The 14,860-nt window shown below is 40.9% G+C and overlaps 1 protein-coding gene across 1 annotated transcript in view; it reads left to right on the forward strand.

Moving 5' to 3' along the window:
* The first annotated feature begins 410 nt into the window (after positions 1–410).
* Positions 411–14,860, forward strand: part of PLEKHF2 (pleckstrin homology and FYVE domain containing 2) — a 30,090-nt gene continuing 15,640 nt past the window's right edge. The window contains exon 1 of the mRNA XM_020968783.2: positions 411–500. The gene's annotated coding sequence lies outside the window, so the exon portion shown is untranslated. The remainder of the gene's footprint in view (positions 501–14,860) is intronic.

The following is a 14,860-nucleotide window of genomic DNA, read 5'->3' on the forward strand; positions in this document are numbered from 1 at the left end:
CCCTCCCTTCCTAGCTCTTGTCCAACCCCACCCTTTCCCGACCTCGGGGGGGGCGGGGCCTCCACAGCTCGCCCCGCCTCCCGCGCGCCTCGAGGGCGGGGTGGGTGTGCTCTGAAGTTCGTGCGCGCGCCGGCAGTCGCGCACGCGCCGCCGCGGAGGAGGCGGTTGGGTCCGCAGTTGACTGGAGGAGGCGGTGGTGGCGGGGGGCGGGGGAGTCTCGGGAGCGGCGATTAAGAGTCACCTGTGAACCCACGGCCGCCCGCCGCGCTCCTGGCTCGGCGGGTCCGGATCGGGATCGGCTTCGAGCGGGGTCCGGGCGGCGGCTGCGGCGCCTCCTCTTCCTCCTCCTCCGCGGCGTCCACTCGCACTCTCGGAGAGGGGCTCGCGCTGCCCCCGGGGGAGGGCTGCCGGGCGGGGATACCGCCTGCCGCCGGCCGCTCCTCACCCCAGCTACCAGGAAGCTCTGGAGCCTCGCTGACTGCCGCCGGGCGTGGGTCCGGGTAGGTGCCTCCGGCGGCTTCGAAGGGAAACTTTCCGAGCTCTTACTCCGGCGCAGAGAGCCGTAGTCCTGCCCCCTCCCGGGCGGCGGCGGCGGCGGCTCCCGCCACCGACGCCATGTTGGGGTCTGGGGAAGACGGGGCGCCCGCCTGCCCCGTCCCGCCTCGGGCCGGGCGCGCGGGAGTCCTACCCGGCCGGGGCTGGGGGCAGAGGGCCGAGGGAAGGGGCGGCCGCCGAGGCTTCCGTCCGGCCCCAGCCCACTTCGGTGCCCCCGTCCGGCCCCGGACCTCCGGCTCCCCGCGCTCGAGGCCCGTCCCTGGCCCTGAGGCCGGTGTCCCGCGGAGCTGGGGACGGGGAACCAATCTCAGCCGGCTAGAGAAAGAAGTGGCGTGTGCCCCGCCGCGGGGCTTTGGGGTCCCCGGTGTGTCCAGGGTGGGGGCCACCTCAAAGAAGGACCTTCTCTTCCTCGGCTGGTTTGCGCCCCCGGATTTTCTCTGCTGCTGACAGACGATGGTTCCCCGAGCATTATTTCTTTGGAGGCTTTTAAAACCAAGGCTGGTGTTTTGCCAGGCTCCGTCCTATTATCTGTGGCTTTGTATAAAGCCCCTCGCAGGCTTTGGTTGGTTATGGAAGAGAGTGTACGGATTGCGATTAACCAAGGACATCGCCTCTATATTTTTACTGTGCAAATTACGTTAAAATGGTAGTTCTTTTTTTTTTTTGGTGATAGTTGACTTTTTTTCCTTATACAGTCGAAGATAGCTTAAAGATATTTAGACACAGAAAATAACATGCTTAGACTTGTCCTCGAAATAAGGTGAAGTGAATTAAACACTGACAAGTAATTTTTCACTAGTTCGTGGGAGCTGCGTGTGTACCACATTCCTAGTTATATTTTTCTTTTTTGACTTCTGGTACCTAATAAGGAGTTGAGGTTATTCAGCATTATGAAACCCCTATTAATTTTTCCTTTGTTAAAGCTCTGACAACGATGGAATTGAACTATGTTAAACATTACATTTTTATTAAATTTAATACTTAGCAACATCAATAACCAATTTGTATAAAAACAGAAAGACCCAACTAAAATAGGATATTTAAATACATTGAAGGATGTAAGTATACTTAGCATTAATCCCTAAGAAACAGTTGATCATAGAGACCTGGAAAGTAGGGGAGGAGGCCATCTGGATCTGGTCCAACCTCCTCATTTTACAGATAAGAAACTTACCTGAGGAGGTTGCAACTTGTCCACAGTCACAAAGACAGAAGGCAGAATTTTAATCCAGGTGCTCTACCTGCACAACCATTGCTTTTTTCGTTTGCCCTACACAACCTGATGTACTGAATGAAATTTTTTTTAAAATTTTTTTGTTTTGTTTTTTGTTTTTTTGAAATTATTTTTTAAGGCATCATTTTGATCAGAAATGTGTTGCAGTTCACCAGAGCTGTGAGAGTGAAATTGCTTTGTGTTGTGTGTGTTAACCTTTAACTGAATCTTAGTGTCTCACAGTAGTTATATTTAGATTAGTTGACCTTTGAAACTCTTGTCACTCTGTGTATTAAATACACTTAATAGTTTTTTCCCTTTCCATTGTCCATTGAATCCCCAATTTGTGTCTCAGACTACGTACTAAGTACAGCTCAGTTTCCAAGAATAGTTATATCTATTGAATATCAATATTCACAATGACTTGAAAAAAATTGGATAATGACTGGCACTAGGCCTGTAATGGTATCCTTTCTAATGAATAATATTGATTGCATTGGTATTACTGCTGTAAATCCGTATTTTTTGTATAGGTAACAGGCTATACTTCACTCTTATGATGGCTAGGGCTAGACTAGACCTTTGATTTCATTGATATCATGAACTCTTGGGTGAGAAAGTGCCTTCTATTGAGCCAGGTAGACCACTTCTCTTGGATTGCTTGGAGTATTGAGAGATGAACTGTGACAGAGGCAGAATTTATATCCAGGTATTCCTGGGTTCAAGGCTGACTCTCTGTCCGCTCTTCCTTGCTGTCTCTCTTTACCATTTTTGGAAATGAATAAATCAGACTTGTGTACATAACTTAGATTTCTGACCATGTGGACCACTGTTGAAAAAAACAAAACAAAACTGAGGACATCTCCACTGTAGGACTTTGACTCTTCATCCTGTAGAATGTTCTACCATGCGTTCACCATATTTCACTTTTTCAAAGCTTTACTGAAAACCCATCTTTCCTGACTTGAAATCAATTCTCCCTAAACATCTGTTTTAGTTTATTAATTCTAATCTTGAAAATAGGAGGTATATCTTGTCTGTGTGCTGAATCCTTAATAAGGTACAATCAATTTAGTGAAATACAATACAATTTGCTTTCTCCTGAGGTCATTTTAAATGCATAGATATACTCAGCAGTCTGTTTGGAAACTTCAGAAGGCTGATTTTGAATTTCTTTGGCTGACTTTGGTGACTCAGTATTAAAACTACAATTGCTTAAATATTTGTAGAAGTCTTGTAGATATATCAAGGAGGGTGCAGTTACTTCAACTCTACACCAGTAACAAAAGGAAAGTAGTGGATCTTCATAATGATTGTATAGACATCCCTCACTAAAATTGCCCCAGCCAACTTTGTTTCATACTATACTGAGGAAATAATAAACTTAACAGTGTTGCTATAATGGGGACACCAGATACCAGAGTGATAGAAGTCCTTCTGTACCCTTTGGAGAGTAGTCTGTTTGGAGCCTTTAATACTAAGGCTAATGAGAAATGGTAGCTTGTAAAACTAGGGGTGGGGGGGGGAGAAGCTCATCAAATCTCAGGGGTGTCACCCCTTGGGCTACTGGAGTAGGGCTCCGCATCCTATCTGGCAGGGACAGCAGACAGAAGCATGTGTGGCACAGCTCATTCTCACCCTTACTTAGTACCTGGAACAGTAAGAATGCTGGTTGAATTGAATGTATTGAATTTTTGAATTAGTTATATGAAAGATGGTAGTAGATGTTTTATTAAGGCAGTTTGTAGGATGAGCTGGAAGGAATATGATTGTTTTGTAAACTAAAGAGAAGAAATACTTTGAAAGGCATGTGAAGTTACAGTCTTCAACAATGCAAAGTAGCCATTGATAGGTAGTGGTAGTGACAGTAATAGATTCTGGCATTCTGTTCAGTGATAGAATCACCAAAAAGTAAAGACTGAAGTTGGACAGAATGCAAAGATAGGCCAAGTAAATCCACTGAAATAGTTCTTGATGAAAAGGCGAACTAAATTACTGGTCATTGTAGAAGGGACAAGAGTGACCCTCATACATTGATCATGTGCAGTTTGGACATCATACTATGATCTTTGAATAAGTTTACATTTTTGTTTGTGATTATTATATCAATGACTAAGTACTCAGTAAAATTCTAATGATTGCATGGAAGATATTTGAAGTGATTCTCATAATTTTCAGTCAAAAATTTTGCTTTTATCTTGTAAATAACAAAAGAAGAGCCACTGTGGCATAGTGGATAGAGGAAGTCTAATCCTACCCTTGATTCTTCATCTCTGGACAATTCACTTAACCTCTCAATGTCCCAAGCAACTCTCAAAAGACAGAATTACAGCTTTTTTAGAGTTGGAATGGATTAGAGCAGCCAGCTAATCCAATGTTGACCTTCAGCTTTTTTCTTTTTTGGTGAGGCAGTTGAGGTTAAGGAACTTGTCTAGGGTAAGTGTCATGTGTCTGAGGCTGGATTTGAACTCAGGTACTCCTGACTCCAGGGCCAGCGCTCTATCCTGCTGTGCCACCTAGCTGACCCTGACATTTAGCTCTTTCAAGACAAATTAACAAAAAAGAAAATATTTTTTCAGGGACCAGACTTATGATGTCCTGGCACAGGGAAAACTTCTATGGATGTTGATCCTACAATACATCTAACTTTTAGGAATAGCAGTTTATGGAGAAAATAAAACTTGAGAAATCGTAATAGCTGTCTTCCTGTATTTGAAGGGTTATGTGGATCCCCAGGGATTAGACTTGCTCTGTTTGGCAGAGGTCGGAACTGGGAGCAATGGGTGGAAGTTGCAAAGAGGAAAACAGGTTTGCTGTCAGAAAAAAAAGGCAGCTGTAAGAAACTTTAGATACCATATAGTCAAGTCCTTATTTTGCAGATAAGGAAACTAAGACCTAGAGAAGCTAAGTGTCTCGTTCAAAGTCAAACAGTAAAGAGCAGATGAAGGATTTGAAGCAAGATCATCTTCAAAATCTGTTGCTCTTCCTTTGTACCATGAGTGCCAGGAAGGTAGTAGATTTTCCATCTTTGGAGGTCTTCAAGCAGAGGCAGAATGACCAGTTGTTGAGATATGTTGTAATGGGGATATTTTAGAAACTCTTGAGTAAGAGCCAAGAGGGATAATAGTGGGTGTTTTTCTGACCTCCACATATATATCCCATCTACATCTGAACTCTTCTCTTCACTCCTGACCACCACACTAATTCAGGTCTACTTCACTTCGCCCTGGACTATTGCATGACTCCTAATTGATCTCCCTGCCCATCTTTCCCCTCTCCATTCTGTCCTCTAAACAGCCGTCAAATTGATATTCCTGAAGCACAGTTCTGTGTCTCTTTCCCTGCTCAAGAAACTCCATTGGTTATCTCTTGCCTAGGAAACACACATCTTTCTTTGACTTTTGAAATCCTTCACTCTCTGGTTCCAGCCTGCCTTTGTAGGCTTTTTGCTTATTGCTTTCCTTCATCTGCTCTGCGTATTTACTGTTTCCCCATACATGACATTACATCTCTGTGTTTCCATGTCTTAGCCCTCTGTTCCTGTAATGCAGTCTCTCCTCAGTTCTACCTTTTAGTATTCCTATCTTTTTCATAGTTCAGTTGTGGTCACCTTCTTTAGGAAGTCTATCCTGATCCTTCAGTCACTAAGGCCACCCCTACCTCAAATGGTATATTTTGTGTATACTTTTTTGTGTATGTGTATTTTCCCCTAGTAGAAAGTAAGTTCTTGTATAGCAGGGACTAAAATTTTCTTTTTATCTTTGCATTCTAAGTGCTCAGCGTGGTTCAACATAGTACACAGTTGATAGTCGATAAGCATTTTTTTTTGCCAGGCAATTGGGGTTAAGTGACTTGCCCAGAGTCACACAGCTAGTGAGTAATGTGTCTGAGGTCATATTTGAATTCAGGTCCTCCTGACTGCAGGGCCACTGCTCTATCCACTGCGCCACCTAGCGGCCCCATCAATAAGCATTTATTAAGTACTTTTTAAAAAAAATTTAGTACTTTCTATGTGCCAGGCGCTATGTTAAGTGCTGAGGATATAAAGAAAGTCAGACTACAGTCTCTGCCCTCTTGGAGCTCACAGTCTAATGGGAAAGACAACATGCAAACAACTATGTACAGACAAACTATATACAGAATAAATAGGAAGTAATCAACAGAGAGAAGGCACTGGAATTGGGAAAGGCTTCTTGTAGGTGGAATTTTAGCGAGACATTAGGGCAGCCAAGAGGCAGAGATGAGAAGGAAGAGCATTGCAGGCATGACGAATAACCAGAGAAAATGTCTGGAACTGAGAAATGGAGTGTCTTGTTTGAGAAATAGCAAGGAGGCCAGTGTCACTAGATCAAAGAATATGTGAGGAGGCAGGGAGTGAGGGTGGGGGAGCTGTAAGGTGTAAGAAAATTGGAAAGGTGGGGGGAAAGGGCTAGGTTATGAAGTACTCAGAGTGGCAAACAGAAGATATTTGATCTTGTAAGTCAGAGGTGTCAGACATACCAGTCTGCCGCATGTCTCTGACAACGCTTCTGAGTGGGGCCAGAATCAGATTAAAATGTAATTGGGAAATATTTAACAAAATAAATAAAAATACAATAACATAGGTAACATTACATTTTAAAATTAAGCCAATATGTGAGGGTCATTAGATGATAAGGAACCATTTGAGGGGTGTGTGTGTGTGTGTGTGTGTGTGTGTGTGTGTGTGTGAGAGAGTGTGAGAGAAAGACACACACACACACACAGAGAAAGAGACAGACCGATACACATGGTCAGACTTTCACTTTAGGAAAATCAAGTTTGGCAGCTGAATGAAGGTTAGATTAGAGTAGGGAGAGACTTGTGGCAGGGTGACCAACAAGCAGGCTGTTGCAGTAGTCCAGGTGTGTGGTGATATAGCGCTGAATCGGAATGGTGGCAGTATCAGAGAGAAGAGGGAATATTTGAGAATTGTTGCAAAGTGAAATGGGTGTTGGAATCAGATTGGATGTAGTGGGTAAGAGAGAGGAAGGTGCCAAGGATGACATTTAAACTGCAGGCCTGAGCAAGTAACAAGTGCTTGTAGAATTGAATTCAAGACAGTAAGTTAGTTGAACTTTGAAGTGAATAAAGTGGAGTCAGAATCAGGAAAGAATAGAAGGTAGTATTAGGTTGTGGTGAGTTTGAAGAATGGGTTTAAAAGTGAGTCAGAGGCAAATACAATTAAAAGGATTAAAGGTGCAATGTTGAAAGTTCTAGAAATGTTTTGTATCTGCCTGTTTTATGCCTTAGGAGAAAGGCATGGAGAAAGGACTAAATAGATGTAAAATTTTCCACGCATTTTAAAGTCGTAGCAAAACTATTTAAAAGAAGAAAAGAAAAAAAATAGTTAGATGGAGAGATGGAAGGACAAGAAAGCTAGGAGAGGAATTTCACAGTTTGTGATCATGGAAATGAAACAGTTTGGGTTTAACGTAGTGTCACCTTCTTGGAAGTAGAGTGAAGATATAGATCGTGGGAGTTGGATTGTTGTTCTAGGGGACGTCTCTCAAGTCCACAAGGGCAGGAGATTTGGTGGAGAGGAATCCAGGTGCTGAACTTCTTTTGAGGCAGTATAAGTGGCCTTGAAGATAGCAGTAGCTAGGACCCTTGACAGTGTGAGAAAGTCTTCGAAGTAGAAGTTGCAGAATGCTGGTGGACAAAGGAAGGCCTGAAAATGGGAAGGGGACAGGTCATAAGGATCATAGGATCATAGAATTTTAGGACTAGAAGGAAGGTCATCTACCTCTACCGTAGCAGGGCATCCCCTCCTCCCCCCATTTGACAGATCAGGAAACAGTCTCAGAAAGGTTAAGTGATTTGTCCTAAATTAGAATGGCAAAACAAGCAGACAGGATTAGATTGAATATTTACTGATTATGGGATGTATGCTGGATGCCACATACTAGTCAGTCAATGAACACCAAGTGCCTGTTATGTGCCAGGTACTGTGCTAAGTTCTGGGGATACAAAGAAAGGCAAAAAATAGTTTCTGCTCTCAAGGAGCTCAATCTAATGGGGAAGACAACATGCAAACAATTATTTATAAACAAGTTAAATAAGGATAAATTAGAAGTAATCAACAGAGGAAAGGCACTAAAATTAGAAGGTTTGGGAAAGGTTTTGTGTAGGAAGGTGGGATTTTAGCTGAAACTTAGAGGAAGCCAGAAGGCAGAAATGAAGAGGGAGAGAATTTCCACTTGTGAAGGACAGTCAGAGAAAATGTCTGGAGCTGAGAGGTGGAGTATCTTGTTCGAGAAACAGCAAGGAGACTAGTGTTAATTGGATCTCACTGTTCTTAGAGGTGGGGCCTTGGTGTAAGAAGACTAGAAAATTTGAGAGGGCAGGTTATGAAGTGCTTTGAATGCCAAATAAAGGATTTTATATCAGCTTTAAAAAACAATCACCAAGATAATCTTAAAGTGCAGGTATATATATAATTGGTGCTCTGGTATCTGGCTTAGTGTTTGTTGGTATAATGTGAATAATGATTGTCACTTCCTTGCTCAGAAATCTTCATTGGCTCCTTATAACTTCTAAGATAATTCCAGAGACTAATATTTAAAACATTTTCACAATCTGGCTTCAGCCTGCCCACTCCAGTTTTACTTCACAGAACTCCCCTTCATACTCTTTTAGCCAAGCTGACCTACTTTCTGTTCCCTAAACTGTATTCCAATCTCCTTTATTGTTTCCCACAGCCTGTCTTTTGGTGCTTTTATTGTAGTATTAGGAGCCTTAACTTCCTATAAAGTTTATTCCTAGTCTAGCTCTTATGTACCACCTTTCCTGATCCTTCCATTTGTTACTCTCTCCTTCTTCAGATGCTCTTGTATGGATATTTTATCTTCCCCTCACCCATCATGTATAAATTCCTTGAAGGCAGTAAGAATGATTCAATTGGTGAAAATCTCCTTTAAAATGAAAGAATTTTGATTTATCTAGGACTTATTGCCAAACCCCAAATCCAGAAAAATAGCAATAAATTCAAAATTGTGACATAGTAAAATGACCATAAATCTGCATTTTACAAGGGTGTCAAGCTCTCAAGTTGGCAATGTGATATTTGCTTTGGGAGAGTAGTAATTTTACATGACAGTTTATCTCCTGACCCCCCCTCAGTCTTTATCCACACAAGATATACACTTTATTACTTTATTTTATTTTTCAAAAGGACACTTGGAGGATTTACTACTGAGGTATTAAAACTTGGATATTAATTATATGTGACTACATGTTGCTAAATCATGCTGCTGAGAAATGACGGCCTGTATATAGTCGGTGGAAGGAGCAAGAAACTGCAATAAAATAAATGTTGTAAACATTCCTCAGGGAGTAGGTGATGCCCCTTTTCTGGTTATGAGTAATCCTAATCATAACAAGCATCACCAGTAGTCTTAAGCAGGTATGCAGTTGGTGCACTAGTATCTGGCTTTGTGTTTGATATAGAGTGAGGGTGGGGGAAACCAATGATCTTTGGGTCAAATTTGGCCCAAGGCATGAATTTAATTTTGCTCAAGTAGTTCCAAGAATAGGGGTAATATCTGCATGTGTGCTTGCAGTTGCAAAACCATAGAGAACTTTAAATTTTTACTAGCAGTGTCCTCCAAGTACTCTTACATAATTACATAATAATGATGATGGTGACCTAATGAATAGTTCAGGAGTTTGAGCTAGGAACTCCCACATTCAAATTCTGACACTTAGGATATCTGTGTGACCCTGCGCAAGTCACTTAAGCTCTTTAAGCTTCAGTGTCCTGGTCTGATCTGTAAAATTGTAATAACTGTAGTATCCACATCTTAGGTAGGTAAGATGATATATAAATGTCAGTTATTTTATTATAATGGAAGGAGCAACCAGCATTGCAGAGGCATAGTAATGATTGTTGGCATTTACATGTTGTATTTGATCCTCATGACAACACTGTTGGTTTCTATTACAATGCCCATTTTAAAGATGAGGAAAACAGATTCTAAGACATACTGAAGGTCACAGAGGTTTAGTAAATGTGGGATTTGAATACAGATCTTTCTGACTTCAAGCCCCACACTAAAGTTAATCAGTAAATGCTTATTAAGTGCATCCTATGTTCCAAAGACCATGCTAAGCCCCGGAGTATATACAAAGAAAGGCAAAAGACAATTCCTGCTTTCATAGAGCTCACATTCCAATAGGGAAGACAACATACCCGACAACTATGTACAAATAAGCTATGTTGTGGATAAATTGGAGATAATTAACAGAGGGAACGAACTACAAATTAAGAGCTTGGAAAAGGCGTCCTTTAGAAGCAGGGATTTTAACTGGGACTTGAAGGAAGACAGGAGGCAGAGAAGTTCAAGGATGATGGTGCTTTGGACAGCAGTAAGGAAATTTGGAAAAGGAGTCGTGGGGAAAAAAATCAGTATTTGGAAATGGCTGAGTTTGAGATGCCCAAAAGGCAAGTGGTAATGTAGGGCTATAGCCCAAGAGAGAGATTAGGGCTGCATATATAGATCTGGGAATCAACTACATGCTATTGTTGTTGTTTTTAAGTCATGTCTGATTCTGTGACCCCACTTAAAACTTTTTGTGTTTTGACATTTGTTGTCTGTTTTGTTGTTTTGTTTATGATGATGCAATAATACTCATCTATCACAATTTGTTTAGATATTTCCCAGGCATAGGGTATGTCCCACAATTTATGTTTGCAGTTTTCATTATTACAAATTGAATATTTGTGTACAAATAGGTCTTTTTTCCCTTCCATTTAATAGCATTTATAGTATAGTTCCTAGTACTGTTATCACTGGGACAATCACTTTTTTGCAATTGAGTATAACTTTTTTTTTTTGACATTTCATGTGTAGCACCTGGATACCCTTCACATGTGACACCTAGAAACTACTTCAGGTTATATGCCCTGTGTAGGTCATTACTCACTTAAGAACATGCTTCATGCATCCTCACTGATGTTTTTTTTTTATTGTACAACCAGAGGGCACATTAGCTTAAAGGAAAAGACATCTGGGTGGTGTAGTAGATAAGAAGTTGGATTTGGACTTGGGAAGACCTGCTTCAGATCCTGCCTTAGTCACATACTAGCTCTGTGATCCTGGGCAAGTCACTTAACCTCTTTCTGCCTCGGTTTCCTCAATTTTTGCATCATTAGAAATGAGCATATTATATAGTAATTATTTAATGAGTATTTTTTTCACTTATTAGTGATTTGGAGGAGCTTTTAATATGAATAAATTTCTTAAAAAAACTATTCATAAACGTTTCCAATTTATTTGGGCACTTTTTAATGACCTGCATTAACTCAACCTTTGTTTTTCCTAGCCAAGTGGTAACCAAGTCTTAGATGCTCAGACTAGGAAATGTGGCATAGGACTAATAGAGGAAGGCTGTTAGAAAGGGATATGAAGTAAAATGCAAAGAAAAGTTGTGGAGAGAAAGCTGGCTTAAGGAGAGACATGTTTTCTCTTAAAATCTTTTTGCCAGTCCTTTTAAGTATATTTTTTATCAGACTTCTGGATGACCTCTTCTTGTTCTACCTACTCCCTGTTTTCTCCAAAAACATAACAGTGAAACTAACTGAAAGAATAAGCTGCCGTACTTGTGAGGTGGGTGATGAAGTGTTCTGTTAGAGCTGTGATGAAGAGGTTTGTGTGTTGGCCATTTGTGTGTTCTCTGATGTTGGCCATTGGGTGTTAATTTTGAGGAATTTGTTCACCTTAGTTGGCACTAAAGAATAGCTAGTTGGTACCTTAGTTGGTATTAAAGAAGCATGGATTTATTTAAGCAGGACTCTTCAATATAAAGCAAATGAAGAATATACAGGGTGCCCCAAAAGTCTTAGTGCAGTTTAATAGCATTATGATATCACTAATACTGGGTACTAATGGGAGGGGGCTAACTCACTCTGTAAATACCTTAAGAAAGTCATTTACACTATATGCATCCACTTCCTCTCCTCCCACTCTTCTACACCCTCTGCAATATAGTTTCCAACCTTATTCAGTTGAAACAGTCTCTCCAAAGTTACCAACAATCTTTTACTTGCTAAATCTAATGGCTTTTTCTCAATCTTTGTTTTTCTAGACCTTACTGCAGTGTTTTACACACCTTCTCTATATTGCTCCCCTCATTTTTTCATGTCTTTCTGACTGCCCCTTCTTACTCTGGTTTGCTGATTCTTCATGTTACTACTATTAATCATTAATCAGTTAGTATCCTTTAGGTTCTGTCTTGGGTTCTCTCCTCTCTTCATTGTAAATTTGATTTCATCAGCTTCCATGGTTCAGTTATCATCTCTGTGTAGTTGATAGAGGGCAGCTAGACGACATAGTGGGTAGAGTGCCAGGCCTGGAGTCAGGAAGACTCATCTTCCTGAGTCAAATCTGACCTCAGAAACTTACTAGCTGTATGATCCTGGGCAAGTCACTTAAATCCGTTTGCCTGTGTTTCCTCATCTGTAAAATGAGCTGGAGAAGGAAATGGGAACCACTCCAGTATCTTTGCCAAGAAAACCTTAAATGGGGTCACAGAGTCAGACGTGACTTAAATGACAACAATAGCATGTAACTGATTCCCAGATCTGTATATGCAGCCCTAATCTCTCTTGGGCTGTAGCCCTACATTACCATTTGGTTTTTGGGCGTCTCAAACTCAGCATTTCCAAATACTCATTTTTTTCCCCCAAGACTCCTTTTCCAAACTTCCTTTTTGTTGTCCAAGGCACCACCGTCCTTGGACCTCTTTTTAGATGCTGGCTTGGACTCTTTGTTCTCATCCCACATATTCCATATATTGTCAGATCTTGTCATTTCTACCTTCACTCTTTTCTATACATCTTAATTAACATTTAGTTCAGGCCCTCACTACCTCTCTCCTGGACTATTGAAGAAGTAGCTAGCCTTCTAATTAGTCTCCCTGTCTCATTTTTCTTCTTCCATTTCATCTTCCACTTAGATGTCAAAATGATTTTTAAAACCACAGGTCTCTCCACCCCCACTCGGCTAACCCCATTTCCCAGTTACCTACAGAATCAAATATGAAGTTTTCTGTTTGGGATTTTAAAGTTCTTCACAATTAGACTCCTTTCCACCTTTTCAGTTATCACACTTTGTGTATACACACACACACACACACACACACACACAAAACACCTCCCCTCGATACATCCAGTTTTTGCTGTTTCTTTACAAGGCACTCCACTTAGTGTCTCTATGCCTTTGTACTGGTTGTCTCCCATGTCTGGAATGTTCTGCCCTTAGCTTCCCTGGCTTCTTGAAAGGCTTAGTTCAAATCCCATCTTTTGTTAGAAGGCCTTCTTAATCCACTCCTAGTGCCTTTCTCTCTGAGATTACATTCCATCTACTTTATATATCTTGTAGGTAGCATGTTGTTCTTTCATTAGAAAGTAAGCTCCTTGATGGCAGGGACTGTTTTTGCTTTTTTTTTTTATCCCCAGCATTTGGTAAATAGTTTAATAAATGATTGTCAACTGGTTAGAAGAGTTTGCTTCTCTTGGTAACAGGCATAGGTATCCCAGAGACAGAATACATTACTATAAAACCCTTATATGTAGCAAATGATAATTTTTGAAATTGTAAATCTGAAATTCTGTCAACTGGTTTGAGAAAACTATAAGGCTATGAAAGCACATTTAAGAATATGGCAGCTTTTTTTTTTTTCTCTCTCTTGCTTGGCCTCTTCCGGTCGGTGGAGTACCTGTTAGTGCAGGCTGCGGTGTAAAGATGGCTAAGTCTAAGAACCATACTACCCATAACCAATCACGAAAATGGCACAGAAATGGCATCAAGAAACCTAGGTCACAGAGATACGAGTCTCTGAAAGGGGTTGACCCCAAGTTTCTGAGAAACATGTGCTTTGCCAAGAAACACAACCAGAAGGGGCTGAAGAAGATGCAGGCCAACAATGCCAAAGCCATCAAAGCACGAGCAGAGGCCATCAAGGCCCTGAGCACCAAGGCCTCCAAGGCCAAGCTCCTCAGACCCAAGATCCCCAAGGCCGGTGCCCGGCGTGCTGGACATAAGATGGCCACCAAGCGTCCAGGCCCTAGGATCACAAAGCCTGACTCTAAGGTTGCCAGAACCGCTGACCCCAAGACTGCCAAGTCCACTGACCCCAAGGCTGCCAAGTCTGCCTCCAAGGTCAGTAAATCTGATCCCAAGGCTACCAAATATGGCCGCAAACCTAGCAAATCTGAAGCCAAGGTCGCCAAGTCTGATTCCAAGGCTGCTAAGCCTGCTGAATCCAAACCCAAAGATGCTGGGGCTAAAGTTGCTAGTCCCAAGCCTTCAAAATAGATGCTTCAGGACAGAAGGACTTGTTTAAACCCTAAACTACCATTTTTTCCCAGTCAGGGTATGATTATTTTCTATTCACTATTTTGTACAAATAAAGAAAATGGTGAGTCATAAGAAAAAAAAAAGAATGTGGCAAATGTTACTTTTCTGTTCAATACTGCATACTAACTTAATATTAAAATAAATTTGAACTCATTACATAATTTTTGGTTTTGCTAAAATGAATTTTCATATCAAACTCAGATTAATGTGATCACTATAAATGCAAGGTATGACAATTTTGTGCTGTGGAATAAAGTATTTGGCCATTTTTATAAGAATAGGATAGCTGCTTTGCCACAATTCTGCAATTGGTGATAGGGGAAGACAGGGGAATTGGTTCTTTTTTGCTTTTGGATATAAAATTTAATAAATAAAACAATAAATTTGTATGTTTATAATAATTGTATATAACATACTTGTTAATATAGTAATGTTTATAAATAATAATAATAAATAATAGAATGAAGAATAATTAATACAAATTTCCAGTGAAATTTTTCAACTTTTCAAACAGTTCAGTCCGTTTAATAGAATATAAGCTCCTTGTGGACAGAAACTTTTTTGTTACTTACACAATGTTTGTTGAGCTGAATTGCCTTTGAGAAATAAAAATGAGATTTGTAATGATCTGTATAAACAAGTTAATGTTGAGCAGCTTTTTAATTAAAAAGCACTGAAAGTTTTAACAGTATTTACTCATGCTTTTAAATTTCAT

Source organism: Phascolarctos cinereus, unplaced genomic scaffold (assembly GCF_003287225.1).
Source record: "Phascolarctos cinereus isolate Bilbo 61053 unplaced genomic scaffold, phaCin_HiC Scaffold_4;HRSCAF=312, whole genome shotgun sequence".
Taxonomy (NCBI): Eukaryota; Metazoa; Chordata; class Mammalia; order Diprotodontia; family Phascolarctidae; genus Phascolarctos; species Phascolarctos cinereus.